Genomic DNA, 23,159 nt, shown 5'->3' on the forward strand with positions numbered 1-23,159 from the left:
CTAATTTTAGAGAAAATGATGTCTGTTTTTCCATCATTCGGTATGATATTGGCATTGAGTTTATTCTATATAGCCTTTATTCTGTTGGGGTAATACATTTTCATTCCTAGTTTCTTCAGCAATTTTATTACAAAGGAATATTGAATTCTATGAAAGTAATTTTCAGCTTCCACTAAGATTATCTTACGGTTTTCATGCATGATTCTTTTATGTGCTGCATTACACTTATTAATTTGTGTACACTAAACCATTCCTGTAATGAAACCAAATTGATCATGGTATGTGATCTTTTTAATGTGCTTTTGAATTAACTTTTCATATATGTTATTGAAGATCTTTACATCATTTTCATCAACGACATTGGTATATAATTTTCTTTTATGGGGGGGGTATATCCTTATATGGTTTTGATATCAGAGTGATACTGACTCAGTAGAATAAGTTTGAAAGTAATCACTTCTTTCCTAGTTTATGGTGTAGTTTAAGAAACATTGGTATTATTTCTTCAATGAAGGTCTGATAAAAATTCAACAGTGAATCTGGTCTATTGCTTTTCTTTTGTTGAGGGATATTGCACTACTGCTTCAATCTCAATGTATTGATTTGTTTAGATGTTTTTATATTCTCTTCATTCAATATTGGCAGATCTTATGTGTCTAGATATTTATTTATTCATTCTGTATTTTTCAATTTACTGGAATATTATAAGTTCTCAAAATAAGCCTCTAGTGATTCTCTGGATTTCAGTTATATTTGTCATAATATCCCATTTTTATCTATAAGCTTATTTTTTAGCAACTATTTTTTATTGGTTGTTCAAAACCTTACAAAGCTCTTGACATATCACATTTCATACATTAGATTCAAGTGGGTTATGAACTCCCATTTTTATCCCAAATACAGATTGCAGAATCACTTCGGTTACACATCCACATTTTTACATAATGCCATATTAGTAACTGTTGTATTCTGCTACCTTTCCTGTCCTCTACTATGCCCCCTCCCCTCCCCTCCCATCTTCTCTCTCTACCCCATCTACTGTAATTAATTTCTCTCCTTGTTTTTTTTTCCCATTCCTCTCACAACCTCTTATATGTAATTTTGTATAACAATGAGGGTCTCCTTCCATTTCCATGCAATTTCCCTTTTCTCTCCCTTTCCCTCCCACCTCATGTCTCTGTTTAATGTTAATCTTTTCCTCCTACTCTTCCTCCCTGCTCTGTTCTTAGTTGCTCTCATTATATCAAAGAAGACATGTGGCATTTATACACAATGGAGTATTACGCAGCAGTAAAAAAATGACAAAATCATGGAATTTGCAGGGAAATGGATGGCATTAGAGCAGATTATGCTAAGTGAAGCTAGCCAATCCCTAAAAAACAAATGCCAAATTTCTTCTTTGATATCTATAAGCTTATTAATTTGGGTCTTTTCTTTCTTTTGATTAGTTTGGTTAAAGGTTTATCATCTTTCTTATCTTTTAAAGAACCAATTATTTGTTTCATTAATCCTTTGTATTATGCTTTCTACCTCTATTTTGGCCTAGGTTAATGTTTTGCTGATCAGTTCTATTTTTTGACTATAGAGTTTTTAAACATTGCAATGGAGATTTCACCTGTAAAAAGTTATAAGGCCTTTACTATAATGTTATGTGTTGTATGTATTATATTATGTGTGCACACTTGTGTTTTGTGTTATATGTTTGAATGTACGTATGTCCATATATCATATATGATGAGCGCTCATGATAAAATGGATCCAAATATTTTTTTTCACGTGATTTATATGGTTTAATTTAAATTGGGTAAACAACTGTTGAGGATTGTTTTAATATGTAAACAAAAAAGAAGGTTAACAGATCTGTTTGTTTACTTTCACCTTTCCTTTTCATTATATTTAATAATTCTCTTAAAGACAATGTAAATTGTTAAGAAAATTGTTTTCTTTTAGTGCCTTCTGTAATGTTACATAATTTTTTCTTTAGCCATTATTGCCAGAATTCCTATCTTCATCCCAGTGCCGGTGAAGACAATGTAAATTGTTAAGAAAATTGTTTTCTTTTAGTGCCTTCTGTAATGTTACATAATTTTTTCTTTAGCCATTATTGCCAGAATTCCTGTCTTCATCCCAGTGCTGGTGAAGTCAAAGATAAAACCAATCTACAGCTTCTACAATAGCCATCACTGAACTGCTTGCAGAACTTGCCTGGACACATTGTGAGCTCACCTGTATGCATTGTGAACTATCTGTTGGTGCAGCGACTTGTGGTAGTGTTGGGGTATTTTTGCTGATGATGTCACCGGTGGTACAATTTTTCAAAGGAGCCCTCAATTGGCTTAATGTCATGGCATTTTGCATCCTCCTCTACTAGTGATGGTCTAAAATTTGGGGGCCAACAGAGGTGAGGCAAAGAACCTCACCCCCCCACAGGTGCAAAGGCCTATCCACAAGTATGGCTATATGCTGGACCGGTAGTCAGTGACGGGTATGATCCAATTGCAGTGGTACCAACCTAAGACAGGAGGCTGACGCCTAGAGGTCAGTTCATCCGATGACGGGTAAGGACCATATGTTGAATTGGACTGCCTAACAGGCACGGTCCCTAAGCCACATGCTTGTTGTTTAAACAGAGAGGGGGAGATGTTGAGAGCCACAGCCTGAGGGGCCCCAGCAAACTTCCAGCTGCCAGCAAACTTCCAGCTGCCGGCTGATGATTGGCTCACAGCAGCCCCAGCAACATCTAGCTGATTGGCTCCTCGGCCCCAGCAACATCTAGCTGATTGGCTCCTCTGCGGTGATGCTCATTGGACTGTTTCCCTGCCCTTTCAGACCACGGAGCTGCTCATTGGGGGACTTTTTTGGCTCCGCCCACGTGACCCAGCCAATCGGCCTCAAGAGCAGGAGGATTGTGGGAGGTGGAGAGAAGCTGGTGGGAGAGAGAGGCTTGGGGAAAGCCGGTGGTGGCAGTTGAGGCTCTGAGGGTTTTTCCTGAGAGACTATTTTGTTTGTCGTGTGTGGTTCTAAAAATAAAGTTAGTTTCTTTTGACAAGTGGCTCCTGATTGTGCCCAGCCAGACTGCGGCATTTTTCATTAATTCAAGCACTGATTTTTATTGTTATTATTTCTGTCATTTTGCTGGTTTAATAATTGTTTGTTTCTGTTTTTCCAATATCCTGAAATACAGCATCATGTTATTTATTTGATTTTTCTCTGTTTTTTTTTTTTTTGTTGTTGTTTGTTTTAGTACCAAGGATTGAACTCAATGGCACTTAACCATGAGTTACATTCCTTGCCCCTCATTTTTATTTATTACTTTACTGGGATTAAAGACATATGCCACTACACCCAGCTATCTCTCTGATTTTTTAATGCCAGCACTCATACCTATGAAATTCCTCTTTCAAACTACTTTATAGTAATCACAGAATTTTGTATGCTGTTTCCATTTTTAATTGACTCTAGGATTATTTAAATTTCTCCTTTGATTTCTTCAATGACCCACTGATTATTTAAAAATGCATTGCTCAATCTCTATGCATTTTTATAGTCTCTATAGTTTCCTTTATTATTTTATAGTTTTATACCATTATGATTTGATAATATATGTAATTTCCTTTTTTTGTTTTCATGATTTGTTTTATGACCTAAAATATGATATATTTTGAAGAAATTCTGTTAGTTCCTGAAAAGAATTGTATTCTGATATTGGAGAGAATATTCGGTAGATATCTGTTAATTCCATCTGTAGTATAGTTTAACTCTGATGTTTATTTTGATTTTTTTGTCCAAATTACCTGTTTCTGAGAGTGGGTTATTGAAGTCACTCATTATTATTGTGTAGAGATGTATCTGTCACTTTAGGTTTAGTAGTGTTTTTTTTTTTTTGTTTGTTTGTTTTTTATAAAATTGAGTGCACCAATATCCAGAGCATATATATTTACAATCTTATATCTTTTTGTTGAATTTTCTGCCTTTGGCAGTATGTGGTATCTTCTGACTAATTTTGATTTGAAGTCTGCTTTGTCAGTTGTAAGGATAGCTACCTCTGTTTTTGCACTTCATTTGCTTGTAAAATCATTGTTCATTCTTCAACTTTCATTCTCTATATGACTTTGCTGGTAATCTGTGTTCCTTGCAGTCAACAAACAGTTGGACCTTATTTTTTAACCAAATTTGCCAGTTCCTCTTTTAATTGAAGAACTAAGGCCACTTATACCCAGGTTTATTATTGAATAGTGTCCTTCCATTTTTCCATTTTTATGATGTTTGATTCTTTCTTATTTCTCATTTGCATAACTACTCTTCTTTTTCTCCCTCTTTCAGCTGCAATTTATTTTTGTGTCATTTGCTTTCATTTATTCATTCATTTATTTATTTCATTTTATTTATATATGACAGCAGAATGCATTACAATTCTTATGACACATATAAAGCACAATTTTTCATATCTCTGGTTGTATACAAAGTATATTCACACCAATTCGTGTCTTCATACATGTACTTTGGATAATAATGATCATCACATTCCACCATCATTTTTATCCCCATACCCCATCCCTTCCCTTCCAACCCCTCTAATCTATCTAGAGTTTGTCTATTCCTCCCATGCTACCTCTCCCTATCCCACTATGAAGCAGCCTCCTTATATCAAAGAAAACATTCGGCATTTGTTTTTTTGGGATTGGTTAAATTCACTTAGCATTATCTTCTCTAACTCTATCCATTTACCTGCAAATGCCATGATTTTATTCTCTTTTATTGCTGAGTAATATTCCATTGTGTATATATGGCAATTTTTTTCTTTTATCTATTCATCTATTGAAGGGCATCTAGGTTTGTTCCACAGTTTAGTTATTGTGAATCGTGCTGCTATGGACATTTTTTGTGGCTGTGTCCCTGTAGTATGCTGTTTTTAAATCCTTTGGGTATAGACCAAGAAGAAGGATAGCTGGGGAAAATGGTGGTTCCATTCCTAATTTCCCAAGAAATCTCCATACTGCTTTCCATTTTGACTGTACCAGTTTGCAGTTCCACAATCAGTGTAGTATGGAATCAAAAGAAGCAGTTCTGTGCTAGAGGCTGGGCTTCAGCAGGTGCCTGTCGGTGGAGAGGTGGACCCAAGCCTTCTGTGAGCCTGGGTCTCACACAGGCTGGTGAGGGTGGATCTGGACCACTGGGCTTGACTCATGGTAGTCTGCTGGTTGGAAGGGGTGGTCCTGTGCCAGAGGCTAGGCTCTGGTAGGTGTCTGCCCGGCTGGTGGAGGGGTGGACCTGGGCCTATTGTGAGCTTGTGGGCAGTCTGAGCTGGGTCTCAGCTCCCACAGTAGTCTTGCATAACTACTTTTCTAGAGAAGTTTATTCTTCCCTTGCTCTTGTGTTTGTGTTTATATTTATCTTCTGGGTGCAGAATTTCTTTATGTATCCCATTCAATGATTGATTGTCATATGTTATTTTCATATAAGTTCATTTTGGAAGGTCTTTATTTCTCCTTTGATTCTGAAGGATAGTTTTACTCGATATAAAAATGTAGGTTGACAGTTATTTTCTTTCAGTACATGAAATACATCATTACACACTGTTCTGGACTTTAGTGTTTCTTTTGAGAAGTTACTAATATTTTGATAGGTTTGCCTTTATAAGTGAGTTGTTGTTCTCTCTTGTAGCCTTTAATATTTTGTCTTTATTCTGAATTTTTGACATTTTAAATATAATATGTTATAAAGTGTTTTGTTTTTGTTTTTGTTTTTGTTTTTTTGTTTTTTACTTGGTTGTGTTTATTGGGGTTCCAAATGCCTGTAGTACCTGGTCATGTCAGAATCTTAACAGAGAAATATATGAAATATGAAAAAAAGACAACATGTTTCCTCCTAAAGTTCATAATTTGTAGCAAATATATTGAAGTAGATAAAATACTGAGCAAGCAATTCAAAAGAGTGATTGTAAAAAATATCAACAAATTCCAAGATAAAACATAAAACAATGCAAAAAAACTAAGAAATCATTAAAGAATATGAATAAGAAATTCAATGAAAATATAGAGATTTTGAAAAAAAAATACATAAATGTGGAGACAAGTGCATGGAGTACTGCAAAATGGCACATGTTAAGGGCATCTGAGTGGCAAACCCTCCCCTGTGCTAGGTGTGTGAGTGGCAAACTGTTTACCCCATAGGCACAGCTCAGGGCGTGAGGCTGCATGTTGCAGTCCCTGTGCTTGCTTCATGGCCCACTCCTCGGTTGGTCACTGTCCGGATGGTAGGGCAGCAATTGCATTGGTGGCTGTTTATAATCTGCTTAACTATTGCCTGGGTATATATACATGGTAATTGTTCAATAGAATTAGACCTGCTTCCTGCTTGGTCTTGATTAGTGATTCCGCAGCCACACTGTCCTCTCTTTTCTGTGGACCTCCTTGCTGGACGAGAGAGAGCCCACACACATAAATTTTGGATATCAAAATATTATTAAGTCAGATTTTAAAAAAATCTTAGTGAAAAACATCTATCCCATGAAATGAGACCATCATGCTTGAAACTGAGAAGCTCATAGACAGGGGGAAAATATCAAGAACAACTATCAACAGCAGTAAATCAGGTACAATGTTAAAGTGACAACAAGTTGCCAACTAAAATGTAAAAAACGCTAGCATAAGGAATGGTGGGGGAAACAGAAATTATATAAATCAAACTGCTTCAAAGATGATAAAATATGATTAATTAACACATTTTTCCCTACAGATTTAGAAAATGAATTTAGAGGATTAGGAGAGAAGAAAATGGTAAGTTAATGGCAAAAGAAAAGATATTCAGTAAATGAAAAGAGAAAAGAAAAATAAAGTGAAAAACACTTAGAAACATGAGAAAAAAAATTAGATAAATAAAATAACAAATTAAACAAAATTAAATGAGAGGGAGAGAATGAGAGAATTTGACTATAATAAGGAAAAGGAGTAATCAAACCCCCACAAACAAAGATTAGTAAGGAGAAAAAATTAAAAGGAATAAATGAATGTGAATATCTGTACCAATAATCAAATTAAAAAAGTCAATGAAAGGCCTGGCTCAGTGGCATATGCCTGTAATCCCAGCAGCTTGGGAGGCTGAGATAGGAGGATTTCGAGTTCAAAGCCAGTCTCAACAAAAGTGAGGCGTTAAGCAACTCGGTGAGACCCTGTCTCTAAATACAATACAAAATAGAGCTAGGGATGTAGATTAGTGGTCAAATGCTCCTGAGTTCAATCCCAGGTACCCCCAAAATAAAAAATGTCAATGAAAGATGAAAAAGTTGTGTCTGCTGACATGATGTTAACTGTGGAGATGTGTAGATCTTCTGTACCTAGGATAATCTGCACTTTTTACAGAACTTTCTAAGTTCTGCATCCCTTAGAAAGAACAAGTACTGGGCATTATTATCACTTCCAATTTTCATGTTGTTAACCACTCAAATGGTCTGGTTTATATAGTTCTCAGTTTCTCTGCTCACTAGTACAAGGTAGTATGGAATCAGAAGTAGTATCTATTGGAGTTTACTCTGAACATATTAGATCGATATGGGGATAGGGGTATTAATGTTTATCTTGTATTTGGGTCCTGGATGCACCCCTTCCCATGAGAAATTTCATTTAGAAGGAAAAAACAACTAACATTCTTGGTAGAGGGGGACACAGAAGATTCCACACATCCTACCAATTATAACTATGGATTTCCAAGGCCCATTCCTTTCGTGTAATCATGTGTGCCTTTCCCATTTCCTGGTTCTCTTCAGCGAGTTGGTTGTTTAAGCTGCCAGATTTGAAAGGAAAGCAAACTGAACTCACTTCTATATCTTCGACCAAAATTGCATTGCATATAATCCTCTCTGTGCCTATTTCAATCATGTTTTATTGGAGACATACTGGGAGAAATGGTAAATGACATCCAGAACATCTTGACAAATTTGCTGAGATCTCCAGTGAAAAGGGAAATTCAGGACTTATGTTTTCCAAACAGCAAGTTCAGGAGTGACATAGGTGTGATTTCTACAAGATGACTACCTGCCATAACTCTCCACTTGTAAGTCGAGAAATGCAGACCACTTCTAAAACACAAGTCTGCTTTGCAGTTCCAGGGTCAGCTAGGTTCAGACTGCCTTAATGTTCAATAGGTTGTTTCTGTGTCAAATTAGTTCATCATCACTCTCTTTCTTCCCCTTTCCTGTTATGCCCTAGCACTGACCATAGGCTCTGGGCAAATGTACTCTTTCTTACCCTCTATTCCAAAGATCAGAACTTCTGAGTATGTCCAATTTTCTGCCTGTACAATATTAAACTTCATTGAATCCTTTCAGTTATCCACCTGGCTTAGTAGCTATTTTCCAGCAACTTCAATTTCAAACTATAGACAAGTTGAAAATTGTTCTCCTCCATTCGATTAACAGAGACTTATTGTTTTTAATACAATCTGTAGTTGACCATCCATATCTCCCTTTTCTGTATTTATAAATTCAACCAACCACATATCAAAACTGTATTAAAAATTGCATCTTTGAGAATATAAACTATTTTTTTTTTATCTAAACAACCTAGTATAACAACTGTGTACATAGTAATTATCTTATATCAGGCATTATAAGTAATCTGGAGAACAGTAATATGTGAAAATTTATATCTACATTATGAAAATGTATATATAAAAGACTTGAGTGTCTATAGATTTCCATGAGCAAGAAAGGTGGTGTAAAGAAGTTTCTAGAACCAATTCCCTGTAGACATCAAATGATCACTCTATTTAAGATAACCATAAAATCACACTGAAAAGTTTGAGAGGTAAATTTCCCAAGCCAAACTAGTTAATATATTCTGAAATTTAACTTGATGTCTAATGGATAATATATTTTCTTAAATTAAAAGTAGTAAGTTTTTTTATTTATTAATTTTAGATATACATTACTAATATTTCACATGAAGAAGAAAACATCACAAACTGTGGGTTTGTGGAAGGAAAGGTGTAAATTTATCATTGCAAAATGTATTTCTCTAGGCTAAATTCTAACCTGTCAGCACCCAAGCAGGTAATAGGAAGAAAGATAACAAAGAATTTCACTCACATGATGAAATAAAACAAATTCTTCTGAAGAGAGGGAAATATAATAGGAACATATGCTATCACAGTGTATGTAACATGAATGCCATATAGAAAATGCACATAACATTTGTGTTTTCAATTTTATAGTCTGTGTTATCCTAATCTACCCATTTGGCATTGGTTGGTTCTAGGGATACCAAAATTAACCTTCATTAGCAGCATTAATATCTTTAATTCATAGCTGATAGCAATGAATAATAGCAGAACCCATCCTGTCATTTGTTAATTTTCTTCAGTATTGGCAGTTGTCACTGAATAAAGAAATATTTGGGGTACTCCAAGGGAAGAAAAACTTAGGAGCTTGCTGTTGAACTTTCACAAAAAGTTCTGATGCATACTTCAGTTATAATACATTTTCAAACATGCTAAGCCAGGTTTCTGTGAACATCAAGAATATTCACAACTCATAAGCAGTTAATCTTATTTCTGTACAGAATTTTTCACTGACTTTCTCCAACCCTTTCAACAGCTACCAGTTTAATTCTTTCTTCAACCAGTGTTAATTTCCTAAATTTAGTATTCTTTCATTTTCCATGTAGAACATTGAAGCTCTGAAAGGTCATTTTCTAACATCTACATATATAATGTGAACAGAGTCATTGCTATGGTTTGCAGGTGGCTTGAGTGTGTGGTCCAAGGCCTTGGAATTCTAACCTTGTTGTGAGATATTATAAAAGGTAGAGACAGTGAACTGTAATGATTATGAGTAGGATGTTTGGGAGGTGATTAGGATTAGAGGAAACTATTAGGCTAGAGCCCATATAATTAAATCCTGGTAGCTTCATAGAAAACGTGAGACACACATATGCACTTGTTCACCGTCTCTTTTGTGTGATGCTCTGCACCACCTCAGGCATCTGCCAGAAAGAACATCGCCAGATGTGGCTCCTTATGTTGGTCAGCTTTACATCACTGTGACCAAAATACCTGACAAGAACAAATTGGAGGAGGAAACGTTTATTTGTTGCTCACAGTTACATAATTTATTTCATTTTAGGCCAATTGCATTATTCAGGGTGCCTGGGGAAGAGGAACATCATGGTGGAGGACATGAATAAGGAGAGCTTCTCAGCTTATGGCAGCCAAGAGACCAAAAGAGAGGGAGTAAGGAGCTGGGAATCAGATATAGTACAGGGCAAGTCACAGAACCTGTATACAGTGACCATCCAGTAGTCCATTTAAATTATTAATCCATCAATAGTAACCCTATGATGGGGATACAGAACCTTCTGCCATGATCTTATCATTGTCTAAAAGTCTTGTCTCTGAAACCTGATGCATTCTGACTGTGCTTTCAAACATGAGGTTTTCAGAGGACATTAAAGATTCAAACCATGATAGCTCTCAACCATGCACTTCAAGAACCATGAACCAAAGTGATTTTTTTCTTTATAATTTACCCAGTCTATGGTATTATTAGCAATAAAAAATAGACTAATGTAGATATGCTAGCTATTCTTGCAATTCTATTCTTTTTGTAAGCATTGTTCTGATTTCAAAGGGATAAATATATATATTAAGAATTCAAGGCGCCGGCAAAGTAGAGGGAACTGTGACCACGCACAGAGCAGGCCCAGCGGCCTGCTGAGGGGCAGAGCCACCCCCCATCCCCCGCCCCTGCCAGGTGACCACCGACAGAAAAGGCCCAGTGGCCCGCGGTGGGACAGAGCTTCCAATCACTCCTGCAAGGTAGGCGGGCCTGCGACCCACCTGCAGAAGAGGAGCAGCGACCTGCTGAGAGGCAGAGCCGCCCCCTCCCCCTGCACCGGCAAGGTAGAGGGAACTGTGACCACGCACAGAGCAGGCCCAGCGGCCTGCTGAGGGGCAGAGCTGCCCCCCACCCCTCCTGCCTGCCAGGTAGGTGAACTATGACCATGGACAGAGCAGGCCCAGCGGCCTGCTGAGGGGCAGAGCCACCCCCCACCCCACGCCCCTGCCAGGTGACCACCGACAGAAAAGGCCCAGTGGCCCGCGGTGGGACAGAGCTTCCAATCACTCCTGCAAGGTAGGCGGGCCTGCGACCCACCTGCAAAAGAGGAGCAGCGACCTGCTGAGAGGCAGAGCCGCCCCCTCCCCCTGCGCCGGCAAAGTAGAGGGAACTGTGACCACGCACAGAGCAGGCCCAGCGGCCTGCTGAGGGGCAGAGCCGCCCCCCACCCCCCGCGCCTGCCAGGTAGGGGAACTGTGACCACGGACAGAAAAGGCCCAGCGGCCCTTGGCGGGACAGAGCTTCCAATCACTCCTGCAAGGTAGGCGGACCTGCGAACCACCAGCAGAGGAGGAGCAGCGACCTGCTGAGAGGCAGAGCCGCCCCCTCCCCCTGCACCGGCAAGGTAGAGGGAACTGTGACCATGCACAGAGCAGGCCCAGCGGCCTGCTGAGGGGCAGAGCCGCCCCCCACCCCTCGCGCCTGCCAGGTAGGGGAACTGTGACCACGGACAGAAAAGGCCCAGTGGCCCGCGGCGGGGCAGAGCTTCCAATCACTCCTGCAAGGTAGGCGGGCCTGCGACCCACCTGCAGAAGAGGAGCAGCGGCCTGCTGAGAGGCAGAGCCGCCCCCTCCCCCTGCACCGGCAAGGTAGAGGGAACTGTGACCACGCACAGAGCAGGCCCAGCGGCCTGCTGAGGGGCAGAGCCACCCCCCACCCCCCGCCCCTGCCAGGTGACCACCGACAGAAAAGGCCCAGTGGCCCGCGGTGGGACAGAGCTTCCAATCACTCCTGCAAGGTGGGCGGGCCTGCGACCCACCGGCAGAAGAGGAGCAGCGACCTGCTGAGAGGCAGAGCCGCCCCCTCCCCCTGCGCCGGCAAAGTAGAGGGAACTGTGACCACGCACAGAGCAGGCCCAGCGGCCTGCTGAGGGGCAGAGCCGCCCCCCACCCCCCGCGCCTGCCAGGTAGGGGAACTGTGACCACGGACAGAAAAGGCCCAGCGGACCTTGGCGGGACAGAGCTTCCAATCACTCCTGCAAGGTAGGCGGACCTGCGACCCACCAGCAGAGGAGGAGCAGCGACCTGCTGAGAGGCAGAGTCGCCCCCTCCCCCTGCGCCGGCAAAGTAGAGGGAACTGTGACCACGCACAGAGCAGGCCCAGCGGCCTGCTGAGGAGCAGAGCCACCCCCCATCCCCCGCCCCTGCCAGGTGACCACCGACAGAAAAGGCCCAGTGGCCCGCGGTGGGACAGAGCTTCCAATCACTCCTGCAAGGTAGGCGGGCCTGCGACCCACCTGCAGAAGAGGAGCAGCGACCTGCTGAGAGGCAGAGCCGCCCCCTCCCCCTGCACCGGCAAGGTAGAGGGAACTGTGACCACGCACAGAGCAGGCCCAGGGGCCTGCTGGGGGGCAGAGCCGCCCCCCACCCCCCGCGCCTGCCAGGTAGGTGGAACTGTGACCACCATCAGAACAGGCCAGACCTGCAACCGAGAGACAGAACAGGCCCAGTGGCCTGAGGAAGGGTAGAGCCGCCCCCCCCCCGCACCTGCAAGGTAGGCGGACCTGCGACCCACTGGCAGTACAGCCCCAGAGGCCTGCAGAGGGGCAGTGCCGCTGCCTGCACCTGCAAAGTAGACAAAACTCTGACCACCCACAGAACAAGCCTAGCGGCCCGCAGAGGGACAGAGCCGCCGCCCGCGCCTGCGAGGGAGACTTTGCAACTATACAAGACCAATATAAATATATAGGGCGAAAATTCAATAACACAACAGTTTCACTAAGTAGAAAGGAACGCAAACAGTATGAAGAGACAAGGAAAGAAAGGACCACAAGCAATGCAGGTCAACTCAACATTAGAAGAGGTAATAGCTGCAGCAGATGGAATGTCAGATAAAGAATTCAGGATATACATGCTTCAGATGATCTGGAGTCTCAAGGAAGACATCAGACAGCAAAATCAGACAATGAAAGATCACTTCAACAATGAATTACATAAACAAATCCAAGAAGCAAAAGATCAACTACACAGGGAAATAGAGGTTATAAAAAACAAACAAACAGAAATCCTAGAAATGCAGGAAGCAATAAGCCAACTTAAAAACTCAATTGAGAATACTACCAGCAGAGTAGAACACTTAGAAGACAGAACATCAGACAATGAAGATAAAGTATTTCAACTTGAAAAGAACATAGACAGCTCAGCAAGACTGTTAAGAAACCATGAGCAGAACATCCAAGAAATATGGGATAACATCAAGAGACCAAATTTAAGAGTCATTGGGATACAGGAAGGGACAGAGTTTCAAACCAAAGGATTGAGCAATCTATTCAATGAAATAATACGAGAAAACTTCCCAGACTTGAAGAATGAGACAGAACCCCAAATCCTAGAAGCCTACAGGACGCCGAATGTGCAAAATCATAAGAGACCCACACCTAGACACATTATAATGAAGATGCCCAACATACAGAATAAGGAGAGAATTTTAAAAGCTACAAGAGAAAGGAAGCAGATCACATTTAGGGGTAAGCCAATCAGGATAACAGCTGATCTTTCAACACAGACTCTGAAAGCTAGAAGATCCTGGAATAACATATTTCAAACACTGAAAGAAAATGGGTTCCAACCAAGAATTGTGTTTCCAGCGAAATTAAGCTTCAGGATGGAAGATGAAATTAAAACCTTCCACGATAAACAAAAGTTAAAAGAATTTGCAGCTAGAAAACCATCTCTTCAAAACATCCTTGGCAAAACATTACAGGAAGAGGAAATGGAAAATAACAATGAAAACCAACAGTGGGAGGTAGGACACTAAAGGGGGGAAAATAATCAAAGAGGAAAACAAACCATGTTTAGTAACATAAATAAACAAATATGGCTGGAAGAACAACCCATATCTCAATAATAACCCTAAATGTTAATGGCTTAAACTCACCAATCAAGAGACACAGGCTAGTAGAATGGGTCACAAAACAAGACCCAACAATATGCTGCCTACAGGAGACGCATTTGATAGGAAAAGACATACATAGGCTGAAGGTGAAAGGTTGGGAAAAATCATATCACTCATATGGACTTCGGAAACAAGCAGGAGTATCCATACTCATATCAAATAAAATAGATTTCAAGCCAAAGTTAATCAAAAGGGATAAAGAGGGATACTACATACTGCTCAAGGGAACCATACACCAACAAGACATAACAATCATAAATATATATGCCCCAAACAATGGTGCAGCTATGTTCATCAAACAAACTCTTCTCAAGTTCAAGAGTCTAATAGACCACCATACAATAATCATGGGAGACTTCAACACACCTCTATCACCACTGGACAGATCTTCCAAACAAAAGTTGAATAAGGAAACTATAGAACTCAATAACACAATTAATAACCTAGACTTAATTGACATATATAGAGTATACCACCCAACATCAAGCAGTTACACTTTTTTCTCAGCAGCACATGGATCCTTCTCAAAAATAGATCATATATTATGTCACAGGGAAACTCTTAGACAATATAAAGGAGTAGAGATAATACCATGCATCCTATCTGATCATAATGGAATGGAACTGAAAATCAACGATAAAAGAAGGAAGGGAAAAGAATACATCACTTGGAGAATGAACAATAGGTTACTGAATGATCAATGGGTTATAGAAGACATCAAGGAAGAAATTAAAAAATTCTTAGAGATTAATGAAAACACAGACACAACATATCGGAATCTATGGGACACATTGAAAGCAGTTCTAAGAGGAAAATTCATTGCTTGGAGTTCATTCCTTAAAAAAAGAAGAAACCAACAAATAAATGATCTCATACTTCATCTCAAAATCCTAGAAAAAGAAGAGCAAAACAACAGCAAAAGAAGTAGAAGGCAAGAAATAATTAAAATCAGAGCTGAAATTAATGAAATCGAAACAAAAGAAACAATTGAAAAAATTGACAAAACTAAAAGTTGGTTCTTTGAAAAAATAAACAAAATCGACAGACCCTTAGCCATGCTAGCGAAGAGAAGAAGAGAGAGAACTCAAATTACTAACATACGGGATGAAAGAGGCAATATCACAACAGACACTTCAGAAATACAGAAGATAATCAAAAATTATTTTGAATCCTTATACTCCAATAAATTAGAAGATAGTGAAGGCATAGACAAATTTCTTAAGTCATATGATCTGCCCAGATTGAGTCAGGAGGATATAGACAACCTAAACAGACCAATATCAATTGAGGAAATAGAAGAAACCATCAAAAGACTACCAACTAAGAAAAGCCCAGGACCGGATGGGTATACAGCAGAGTTTTACAAAACCTTTAAAGAGGAACTAATACCAATACTTTTCAAGCTACTTCGGGAAATAGAAAAAGAGGGAGAACTTCCAAATTCATTCTACGAGGCCAACATCACCCTGATACCTAAACCAGACAAAGACACTTCAAAGAAAGAAAACTACAGACCAATATCTCTAATGAACCTAGATGCAAAAATCCTCAATAAAATTCTGGCCACTCGGATACAAAAACTTATCAAAAAAATTGTGCACCATGATCAAGTAGGATTCATCCCTGGGATGCAAGGCTGGTTCAATATACGGAAATCAATAAATGTTATTCACCACATCAATAGACTTAAAAATAAGAATCATATGATCATCTCGATAGATGCGGAAAAAGCATTTGACAAAGTACAGCATCCCTTTATGTTCAAAACTCTAGAAAAACTAGGGATAACAGGAACATACCTCAATATTGTAAAAGCAATCTATGCTAAGCCTCAGGCTAGCATCATTCTGAATGGAGAAAAATTGAAGGCATTCCCTCTAAAATCTGGAACAAGACAGGGATGCCCTCTCTCTCCACTTCTGTTCAACATAGTTCTCGAAACACTGGCCAGAGCAATTAGACAGACGAAAGAAATTAAAGGCATCAAAATAGGAAAAGAAGAACTTAAATTATCACTATTTGCAGATGACATGATTCTATACCTAGCAGACCCAAAAGGGTCTACAAAGAAACTATTAGAGCTAATAAATGAATTCAGCAAAGTGGCAGGATATAAAATCAACACGCATAAATCAAAGGCATTCCTGTATATCAGCGACAAATCCTCTGAAATGGAAATGAGGACAACCACTCCATTCACAATATCTTCAAAAAAAATAAAATACTTGGGAATCAACCTAACAAAAGAGGTGAAAGACTTATACAATGAAAACTACAGAACCCTAAAGAGAGAAATAGAAGAAGATCTTAGAAGATGGAAAAATATACCCTGTTCATGGATAGGCAGAACTAACATCATCAAAATGGCGATATTACCAAAAGTTCTCTACAGGTTTAATGCAATGCCAATCAAAATCCCAACGGCATTTCTTGTAGAAATAGAGAAAGCAATCATGAAATTCATATGGAAAAACAAAAGACCCAGAATAGCAAAAACAATGCTAAGCAGGAAGGGTGAATCAGGCGGTATAGTGATACCAGACTTCAAACTATACTACAGAGCAATAGTAACAAAAACAGCATGGTACTGGTACCAAAACAGGCGGGTGGACCAATGGTACAGAATAGAGGACACAGAAACCAATCCACAAAACTACAACTACCTTATATTTGATAAAGGGGCTAAAAGCATGCAATGGAGGAAGGATAGCATCTTCAACAAATGGTGCTGGGAAAACTGGAAATCCATATGCAACAAAATGAAACTGAATCCCTTTCTCTCGCCATGCACAAAAGTGAATTCAAAATGGATCAAGGAGCTTGATATCAAATCAGAGACACGCCGTCTGATAGAAGAAAAAGTTGGCTACGATCTACATACTGTGGGGTCGGGCTCCAAATTCCTCAATAGGACACCCATAGCACAAAAGTTAATATCTAGAATCAACAAATGGGACTTACTCAAACTAAAAAGTTTTTTCTCAGCAAAAGAAACAATAAGAGAGGTAAATAGGGAGCCTACATCCTGGGAACAAATCTTTACTCCTCACACTTCAGATAGAGCCCTAATATCCAGAGTATACAAAGAACTCAAAAAATTAGACAATAAGAGAACAAACAACCCAATCAACAAATGGGCCAAGGACCTGAACAGACACTTCTCAGAGGAGGACATACAATCAATCAACAAGTACATGAAAAAATGCTCACCATCTCTAGCAGTCAGAGAAATGCAAATCAAAACCACCCTAAGATACCATCTCACTCCAGTTAGATTGGCAGCCATTATGAAGTCAAACAACAACAAGTGCTGGCGAGGATGTGGGGAAAAGGGTACACTTGTACATTGCTGGTGGGACTGCAAATTGGTGCAGCCAATTTGGAAAGCAGTATGGAGATTTCTTGGAAAGCTGGGAATGGATCCACCATTTGACCCAGCTATTCCCCTTCTCGGTCTATTCCCTAAAGACCTAAAAAGCGCATGCTACAGGGACACTGCTACATCTATGTTCATAGCAGCACAATTCACAATAGCTAGACTGTGGAACCAACCTAGATGCCCTTCAATGGATGAATGGATAAAAAAAATGTGGCATTTATACACAATGGAGTATTACTCTGCATTAAAAAATGACAAAATCATAGAATTTACAGGGAAATGGATGGCATTAGAGCAGATTATGCTAAGTGAAGCTAGCCAATCCCTAAAAAACAAATGCCAAATGTCTTCTTTGATATAAGGAGAGTAACTAAGAACAGAGTAGGGTCGAAGAGCAGGAGAAGAAGATTAACATTAAACAGGGATGAGAGGTGGGAGGGAAAGGGAGAGAGAAGGGAAAATGCATGGAAATGGAAGGAGACCCTCAGAGTTATACAAAAGTACATACAAGAGGAAGTGAGGGGAAGGGGAATAATAATATAAGGGGGACAAACAAATGTCAGTAGAGGGAGCAGAGAGAGAAGAGGGGAGGGGAGGGGAGGGGAGGGGAGGGGAGGGGAGGCGAGGGGAGGGGGGATAGTAGAGGATAGGAAAGGCAGCAGAATACAACAGACACTAGTATGGCAATATGTAAATCAATGGATGTGTAACTGATGTGATTCTGCAATCTGTATATGGGGTAAAAATGGGAGCTCATAACCCACTTGAATCAAATTGTGAAATATGATATATCAAGAACTATGTAATGTTTTGAACAGCCAACAATAAAAAATTAAAAAAAAAAAAAGAATTCAAGAGGACTGTCCCAGCCACCTGAGCAGGAACCCAGGCCTAGGTTAAGCCTACTCTGCCCAGCCACCAGTAGATCGGCACAGGATCTCAGGCCCTGTCCCAAGAACACCCATACTGACCTGCCAACATACATCAGATCCAGGCCTAGGCCTAGGATCACACCCACCAGACCAGCAGACCCACTCCATAGCTCAGGCCCAGGTCTCTGCCATTGCCCTCTCCATGCAGTAGCTACCACCTTGCACACAATAGATGCCTAGAAGCAGCTACATCCCAGAACCGGCATCCCAAAGCCAGTGTAAGGCTCACCCTTTTAGTCCCATCTCTGAAAGAAGTTGAATCCATTTTGGGACACCCCCATTGCTATCTTGAGTTACCTCCACTATTGCCGCCACCACCTTTAGTTGCAGTAGCCTCCATAATGGGACAGTGGCAGGGTCTGAAATCACAACACCAAGGTGAGGAACAGATAATCTGCATGGATACTACAAGCTTATAGGATAGAAACTGTAATACCTCAGATCTACACTGCAAGAAAGGAAGACGCATAGACAACATGAAGAAACAAGGGAGGAAAGTGCTCCAAACAAACAAGGATACTACAATATAAGAACCCAAGGACAGGGGAGTTGATGAAATGTCAAGAGAAGGAATTTAAAACATACATAATTAAAATCTGCAAATTAAAGAATGACCTAAATGAACAATACAGGCAAAAATTGATCACACCAATAAAGAGATAGGAGCAAATACAGGTAGCAAAAGATTACTTCAAGAAAGAAATAGAGACTCTGAAAAAAATCCAGTCAGATATCCTTGAAATGAAGGAAATGATAAACCAAATAAAAAACTCAATAGAAAACATCACCAATGGACTAAATCACTTGGAAGATAGAATGTCAGATAATGAAGACAAAGTGTAGAATCTGGCAAGTAAAATTGAAAACATGGTGAACATGGTAAGAAACGATGAACAGAAAATCCAAAAATTATGGGATAGCCTCAAAAGACCAAATCTAAATTTTGGGGGGATAGAGGAAGGCACAGAGATTCAAATCAAAGGAATACATAATCTCTTTAATGAGATAATATCAGAAAAATAATAATATAATAATATCTGAAAATGTGGTTCTTATACACAAGGCATAACTAGTAACCTATTAAAAAGACAAAGTTATTTTATTTATAGAAACATGGATGAAACTGGAGATCTTTGTGTTAAATGAAAAGAGCAAGGCACAGGAATAGATTGATATCATAAATATGTAGATTAGAAAAATGTTTATCTCATATAAATTGAGAATAGAAGAGTGTTTACCAAAGGCTGGGGAGAATAGGGAGGAGAGTAGTATAAGAAAAGGTAATCAATGGTTATTAATATGCAGTTAGTTAGAAACAAGAAGTGCTGGTTGCTATTCTCTACCAGGGGATTATAGATTGTAATAATGTATTACAGATTTCAAAAAGATAGAAAAATATTTTTGAATGTCTTTACCATTAATAAAATAATAGATGTTTGAGGGGAAAATCTGTTTTACATGATGTAAACATGGTACAATGTATACATGCATCAAACATTATCTGGTACCACATTAATAAATATGGTATTCTTCCATGTATCAGCTAAATGTAAGTTTGGATTAAGAAATATAAGAATAGTTCTTTGAAATAATAATATTTCTTATTTATAAAATATTCTAGTCATATCTTTCCACAAGTTATCTTGTTTAATATGCAATGCAGCTAATGTACTTCCATAATATTTTAAAATGTGATTAGTTGAAAGAAACAATTCAGGTTTTTCACTATTTCAGTCATTTTTTTCTTTTTCTTTTTTAAAATATTTTTTTTAGTTTTAGTTGGACACAATATCTTTATTTATTTTTATGTAGTGCTGAGGATCGAACATTCTGCCTCATATGTGCCAGGCCGGCACTCTACCACTGTGTCACAGCTCCAGCCCAACAGCTATTCTTTCTTAAAAATATTTTTTTTAGTTGAAGTTGTCAATGGATCTTTATTTAATTTATTTATTTTTATGTGGTGCTGAGTATTGAACCCTGTGCCTCACACATGCTAGGCAAGTGCTCTACTACTGAGCTACATCCTCGACCCCATATTTTAGCTATTCTTATACAACTAAATCTAAATGTTATAAGCTGTTACCCTTTAAAATTTGCCAGTAATTCCTAGTTTTTACTTTTACTTTTAAATCTTATTGCTAAATTTAAACTAAGTGTGCATATTTAGAAATATACACAGGTAAATCAATGAAGATTTTTTTTTTCAATACTTGTGAATGTTTAAATAGCAAAACCATCTATACTTGAGTACATAGGTTCAAATAACTCTCAAGTATACTACTTAATATTTAGAGTTGATCATAAAATTTGTAGTTTCTCAAAAAACTTAATGTCCTTTTCTGAATTTCTCCATATCTGAAAGCAAATATTTTGATCAGAAGTACATATATACACTCACATACATGTGGATACACATACATGGACAACCCAAAAACCTTTAGATGCTTTAAGGCTGATATATATTATAACCAACCTACTGTTTTACTTAGTGATTCTGTCTCAATTGACTGAGTAAATAATGAATTTGGTGTGAATATGGGGGAGATGGAGAAATGAAACTTAATATATACAGAGCACAGAAATCTGTATATTCTACACCTTACAAATATCCTTTTTCTATAACATCATGACATATACAAATAATGTAAAAATAATCAAGTGACCATTCTGAATCTTCTGTCCCCGCAATTTTTCTTTCTTAGATAAATCATTGAATTCTATTCTATAAATCTTTCTCAGTGGTAGTGTATAAGGTGTCTAGGAAGCATATTGTCCCATATCAACCATTACTTTAATCTTATTCTCTGGTTTCCTGTACCTGTATCTGATATTCTCTCTGCCAAGACACTTGTGTGTGATGACCTTTTAGAATTTGATTTCTTCTGGACTGATGATACCTTTTGGTACCTAACACTGTCTTCTAGATATTAGACATCTTTTTCCAAATTCTATTAGCTATTGTCAGATCTCCCTTGATTCTATGTTCTTATTAGTCTGCACCTTAGTCTCACCTGTTGAAAAATTCAGCTCCAATGTCCAGACTTTCTGAAAACCCTCATATTTCTATGACATAGCTCTGGACCAATTTCTTGAACCTATATGCCTCAACAATTCTTATCACAAAAATAAACTCTTAATTAAGTTTTCTTTTAAAATAAAAGTATTGTTGGAAAAGTTCTTTCCTTATAATTATAAGACCAGACTAGCAAGAGAATTTGTTGAACAATTTGACCAGCCTGTGAGTTCATACATATTGTATTTATGTTTAAAACAACTTATTATAAAAGCATTGATTTTTAAAAAGCATTATGGATTCTTAAACATACAATATCATTGTTTTGTTCCATTTTTATAACTTTAAATTGATGAATCTTCTAATAAAAAATATCTTCTAGACTCAGTATACTTATTAATTATGCATATTAGACAAAAAAGAGGTTTTCAATGTGTATTGCATACTCAGTAAGCACTAATCATATTAACCATTCAGCAGATAAAAATTAAATATAAAAATATAGCTCTTCAGGTATTTTTGAGCTTAGTCTTAAGGCACCCTATGAATGTCCATTGTATCATTAGGTAATCTATAATTAAGTACATGAAAAACATAAAGTTATATATTTCTGATAAAATGAAAATACTTGCTCAAAATAAAGGAGTTAAAGACTCATGAAGAATTCAAGAATCTCAGTGAGTGAGGGGTGGTTTACAAGAGGACATATTAGGCAACCACAATAGAATGATGATGCCATCCAGTTGGAAGGGCATTAAACATAAAAAATCAGCATGGATTAAAAAGGTTTCTTAAAAAAAAAGCATTTTTGGAAAAGTTCTTTCCTTAGAAAGTTCACAGGAACAATTTCACGTTGAGAGTTATCTTGCCAGAGTCTGAGTGATATCAAAAATACATGAGGAGCTTTATGCTGAGTGACATGACACATCAGAACCTATTACTGGCTTTGAGAGTGATTTAGGATTAGGAAGGATATCGTAAAACAAGAAGTTATACAAGCAGTCATTAGTCAAACATAGTTTTAGTGTGATGGAAATCAGATAGCGGGATGTACTGGATACTTTAACTACACTTATAAAAGGAAACCAAAATATTGATAGAGAATAAACCAGAATAAATCATTGGGGAAGAGTGTTTCATAATGGTATAAGTAGTTTCCTCTGAAGACATGATTCAGGAAATTGTATTTGCCACATGTTTCAATTTGGTTTTATCTAGTGATAGAAATCATTCTCATATGCATGTTCAATTTTTTTTTGAGACCACAAAATTCAGTCAGAAGTTCGAAAGCTCTTTTAACAGCACTATGCTTTTAAAATGAGACCCTCTACATGTGGGGGAAGTAAAAGATTCGTCAAACCATAGCATTGTTTAATTCAATGTAATAAGGTCTGAAGTAATTCTAAGACGTTCACTGTGTATTGTGTCTTCAGGCCCTTGTCAAGTTGTGATAGTCTGATGTGTAAATCTCTTATTCACAACTATAGGCATACTTTTTGCTACAAAAATGAGAAAAATTTGAAAGAATAAAAGTCAATACAAATATAATTAAATAACATGCAATTATATAACTATCATTTTATTGTAAAAAGTGTTGACTTATAAATAAGTTATAAAATAATTAATTTTCTGATTTGAATTTTTGGCAATTTTTTGTGGTATAAATACTTTTCCCATGATCAATTTCATGCTATCAGCAATGTAATTATTGGTTCACAAAATTTCCACATATTTAATAGTTGACATTCATGAGCTGGTAGTGCAGTTTTTAAAGCAACATAAACATGCTATGCTTTACTCCAATAGATAAAGAGAGAAGATATCTTA

Source organism: Marmota monax, unplaced genomic scaffold (genome assembly GCF_021218885.2).
Source record: "Marmota monax isolate L192 unplaced genomic scaffold, Marmota_monax_Labrador192_F-V1.1 WCK01_AAM20220418_F8-fsc00016, whole genome shotgun sequence".
Lineage (NCBI taxonomy): Eukaryota > Metazoa > Chordata > Mammalia > Rodentia > Sciuridae > Marmota > Marmota monax.